We start from the raw sequence: 5,728 nt of genomic DNA on the forward strand, positions 1-5,728 counted from the left end.
ATATTGGATTTTCTGGATTTTTAAACTATCATCAAAGTTTTTATACTCAAATGCTTATGAACTCACCAACATATTTTATGTTGACGCTTTTCAAACGACTTGTATTCTCAGGAAATCAATAAGCAGGTTATGGATTGCGGACTCAAGCTTATTTTGCTGTATTTTGGGAAATTTCCTTACTAATGTTTCTTTTGTGTACACTTGAAAACATAAACATGATGTAAAACAATGTAAGCTTGTCATATTTATGTATGTTGTTTGGATTTGCTATGTTTCAATTATATGCAATTGCTATGATACTACACAATGAAGTCACCCGCCTCCGAATGTTTTCGCCGTTCTGGTTTGGGGGTGTGACAGGAGGATCATTCTGAATTCCAGGAGCTAGATCGGGTATGGAACTACGGTAAGTTTCACATCTCAGTCAGGAGGAGAGATGTTGATACATGAAGTGACCCTCTTAATTTTTCCTACCGCAGTCTATAACTTTCCGCAGTAAAGCTTCCTCAGCAATCACATCCGAAGTCGTCTAAAGCTACCGCAGTCTTCTTTCTGTACTTAGTCTTTTTTATCTATTTCTTGTAATACTCTTTATTGTCCAGTATGCCTTGCATGGCTACTCTTAGAGAATGAATCACTTGTATTTCTTGAGTCTCTATAAATAGAGCTTACGCTTTATCAGTCAATACAACTCTCTCACTTTACTCATCTCTAAATCTGAACTATCTTCAAGTTATCCTTACACATCTCATATCTTTCTTACTCTCTAAAATCCTCTCGAACACAACTAATTAATACTTCTCTTTGGAGCAAGTCATTCATGAATTTATCACTAAGATTGATCTCACTCATTAACTTGGTTTGAATGCATTCCATGTTATGAATCAACTTATGTGTTTACTTGATATATCACCTGCTGTCATTTATGTTTCTTTACATTTTCGCAACTAACTATCTAACTATCTAACATATTAACTTATTACTGTTGAGCTTTTAGATCCTTTGAGATTAACTAATTCCGCAATTATACTTGTTCTAACGTTTGTTCAAGTGTGTCTCAAGTTTTTCTCTTAACAATTGGTATCAGAGCCATAGTGGTTGTTTTTTGAAAAACAGAACTCTGATTTTTCAAAGGGCCTTCTATACCACTGAAGCTCATTTCTTAACAAAAAAAAAACAAAATGGCACAAGCACTTTCTCTAAACGTTTCCAACAGTGTTGGTGGTTCAAATCGAGCTCTAATACTGGTTGCAAATGAATACCATCACTGGTCTCAAAGAATGGAAAGATACTTAATGAGACTAGGTAGAGATGTATGGCGATCTATTGAAGAAGGACCACATGTCTCTGTTCTTACACCTGTTCAAACTGATGGCGCCACAACCAGACTAGGAGGAGGACAACCAGTCTTGAACCATCCCACCAAGGATGATCTTGATAAAATGGAAAATGATGTTGTTGCTTTTTATGAAATCTCTTGTGGAGTTTCTCCTGACAACTTCGACATTATCATAAATTATAAATCATCAAAAGAGATATGGGATGTTCTCAAGAACTTGTACGAAGGTTCAGAACAAGATCAAGATAAGAAGCTCACAACTGCACTAAATGAATTCAACAACTTCAAAGATCATGTTGGTGAAAGTTTAGAGGACTCCTTTAAATGGTTCAATCTGATAGTTACTAAGTTATCAAATGTTGGCACCATCCGTAGTAACCATGAAACAAACCTTCAATTTCTCAACGAGTTAGGAAGACATTGGACTACTGCTAAGATGATAGTTCAAGGACATAGAAAGATTCATTCTCTGTCTCTCTACAAGCTATATGGGGATCTGCAAGCACAAGAATCCACCATACTCAAAGATTGTGCTGACTTCGGGGGACCACTTGCTCTTGTAGCACAAGATCCTCACAACCATTCTTACTCTCCATCGTATGACACTACACTGCAGTCATACGAAGCTGACTCAGAGTATGATGATGAAGAAAAATTTCAGAAGGCTATTGCTCTAGTTAGTAAACAGTTCAAGCGACTACCACCTCACTCATTTTGCAAAAATAAACAAATCTACAAACCTCCTTTCAATCGTAACTTCAACCCACAAAACAATCACTCTCATTATCCTAAAAGTTCACACCCACAACCGCAATCTCAAAACACTCAACCAAAGGAGACACTACAGTCCATTCAAACCTCTGACTCCGGTACCCCTTCAGAAGACAAAAGTGATGTTGCAATATGCCACAAATGCAACAAAGAGAATCATTTTGCAAAGGATTGCAAAGCCAACGTAGTGAAAGACAGAGGATTCTACCTTAGAATGGCTCAAGAACTGGAGGAAAAGGAAAAGGCTAGGGCATATGTGGATCATGTTAAAAGAGACCATCAAGTTTGGTCATCCGGAGATGAAGAAGAAAAAATCATCAACATCAAAGGGAAAGGCAAGATCTGTATGCTAGCAACTGCTGATGATGATGGCTCTACGAAGCTAGAAAGGAACTACTACTACATGGAAAAGGATGGAACTCTAAGCATCGTTGATCAGGTAAAACTCATGATCCGAACTCTAAACTATAACATGCCTGACTATCAACCTTTCATAGACAATCTTAATGACACATGTGCTACCGTCCTTTCAGACTACAACAAAGCCTTAGATGAGAAGAACATAGCGTCCCAAGAGATGTTTCATGTGAGAGGACGACTGGGCAACAAAATACTCAAAATGGCTATGTTAGAAAGAGATTTAGAGTTAGAAAAAGATGCAGGAATGTTGAGTGAAACCCAACTAGAAATAGCTTTGAACCAAAGAGATTTTGCTCAGAGTGAAATTGTACATTTAAATCTTTAAATAGAAAAATTGTTCAATGAAAGTGAAGCTATTGAAAATTTAGTTAATAATGGAACTGTGGACAATACATACAATTGGGGTTGGTCTAATGGATATCCTACAACAAAGGATTCCTCACCCCAGTTTAACAAAGATCGACTTTATGTCCCTCCGGACCGAGAAATTCATTTTCCGGTCAATGACAAGACTTTTCCCGAAGATATCAGAACACACTTCGGTAGAATTCATAATCTAAGTAATAATTGTGTCATTGAGGACATTGTGCCTGAGGCTTTGGATCACACATGTGATCAACCTCTTATCTGTGGCACAATCAGTCCAAATTCTCAGACCTCATCTATTGTTGATGAAGAAATTGTCATAGAAAGTCCCGAAGTCTCACAGGACTTTCCACCCTTGTCCTCAGACCGCAGTGCCTCTCACTGCTGTCATGATTCTCAGAAAAATCCCATTCCAGTCACAACCCAAACTTACACTACGGTAGCTAAGTCTTCCTTACCTAAATCCACAATCAAAGGTTCAGTGACTCTTCAACCAATTCAACATTAACTACCCATAAAAAACTTTGAAGTAGGTCAATGTTCTCAAAACCCTGAATTTTCAAGTTCTGATGAGTCTAGCCCTTGGTGTCAAAAATTTTCAAAGGCTTCCAGGAAACCGCAGTTAAACACTAGTGACTACGGATCTCCAAAAACTTTAGCAAAAAAAGGATTTCAAAAGACATATCAGATTTCCAAAATCTAAGAGTCTAAAAAAGTTTGTTTTTGCTCACTATTTTTCAAAAACTCTCCCATCAAGAAACCATGCAAAAAGGAATGTGCAGTTTCAACATCCATTCCTAACTCATCTGACAAAACCCAAAAGAAAGAAAGGTCTTTTCAAAACAATGGTTTTCAAATTTATTCCTCAGATGATCCAAAATGGAAGGGTATCCTACCCACTCCAAAACTTTTAAAATCACATCAAAATTTCAACAAATGGAAAGGCATCTTACCAAATCCTAAGAAAAGGTCCAAGGTATCTACATGTGCAACATCTTCTTCGAGACAAACTTTTTCTAAACCCAACAGCTCACGTGTAAAATCTTACCAACCTCGGACCGGTCACAAATCAACCACACCCTTCCGACCGCTGACCAAACAAAGTGCCAAAACAAAAGACAAAATTTCAGCATGTAAATGTCAATGTAGTTGTCAGAAAAAGTTTTCTCATGTCAAAACTGATCCTTTTCAGAAACCTCATAACTTTTCAAAAAGACACTACGCTCCAAAAACTCACAAACACCCAGGACTAGGATTAAAAGTTGACATGAAACCAGTCCCTGCAACCTCTTTTCATGCATCAATCAGAAGCTCATCTATTGTCCTAGGCTCCAAACTAGTTTGGATGCCTAAACCAACCATGTAATTTTCAGGCCTTGTGCAAGGAGGAACAAGAAGAAGAATGGTTAATCGATAGTGCCTGCTCCTTGCACATGACGGGAAGGTTAGAGTACCTTCAAGATTTCAGGCCAATTTGCAACGGTGGAAATGTTACTTTTGGGAACAATGATAATGGGATAATACGAGGTTACAGTGTTCTTACTACGGGAAACTTCTCTATTCAAAAGGTTGCTTATGTAGAAGGCCTTAAACATAATCTCATCAGTGTTGGTCAACTATGTAAAGCAGGCCATCGTGTTGAATTTAATGACCAGTTTTGCTATGTAATGACAAGCGATAGAAGCACTTGTTTGATCAAGTCCAGATCCGAAGGTACTATGTACCCTCTGGATGTATCTTTGATCATAGGTAAACCGCAGTTATGCTTTCTATCCAAAGCCGTATCCGAAGTCAGTTGGCTATGGCACCGCAAGCTCGCTCATCTTAACTTCAGATACATTAACAACTTGGTCACCGGAGACCTAGTCAGAGGTCTTCCAATCCTCAAGTTCGGCAATGATACTCTCTGTTATGCATGTGAATGTGGAAAGCAATTCAAGGCAAGTCATCCCATGGTGATTGACTCCTCAATCTCTGAACCATTGGAACTTTTACACATTGATCTCTACGGTCCATTTACCGTAGCCAGTCTTCATCACAAAAAGTACATATTGGTTATTGTGGATGACTTCACACGTTTCACATGGGTCTTATTTCTTCGACTCAAGTCAGAAACACCGCAGGTGTTGATCAACTTCATCAAGGAAATCGAACTTCAGATCAGGTTACCAGTCAGACGTATCCGAAGTGACAATGGAACCGAGTTTACTAATCATCTTCTAAATAGTTTCTTGGTTTCCAAAGGGATTACACACAACTTCTCAGCTCCTTACACACCACAACAAAATGGCGTAGTAGAACGAAGGAATTGCACTCTAGTAGAAGTTGCCAGATCCATGCTCAATTTCGCAAACCTTCCTCTCTACTTCTGGGTCGAAGCAGTGGACACAGCCTGTTTTGTTCAAAATTGAAGCATTGTGTGCAAACGTCTCAACAAAACACCATATGAAGGTCTTAACAACCGCAAGCCAAATGTTCGATTCTTTCATATCTTTGTGTGTAGATGCTTCGTAATAAACAACAGAGATCACCTCAATAAATTCGCACTGAAGTCTGATGAAGGCATCTTCCTTGGCTACTCCATTAACAAAGTTGCTTATCGAGTTCTCATTAGACGCAAAAGGTTGATAATTGAAAGCTTCAATGTAAATGATGACTATCACATCCGCAACTCCGCTCCGTCAACTGAAACCACCGCAATTCTAGAAAGTGATATTCCTGCCTCTTCGGGTCCGTTAAATCTAGTTAAAATAAACTATGATGATCTCTTTGATCTTGTTGATACAGCCAAGTAATCCGAAGTTCTCGTGTCTCTAGAAACTCAACAACAAC

Source organism: Lactuca serriola, chromosome 2 (genome assembly GCF_051521515.1).
Source record: "Lactuca serriola cultivar US96UC23 chromosome 2, Lser_US96UC23_V15, whole genome shotgun sequence".
In the NCBI taxonomy this organism is placed as follows: Eukaryota; Viridiplantae; Streptophyta; class Magnoliopsida; order Asterales; family Asteraceae; genus Lactuca; species Lactuca serriola.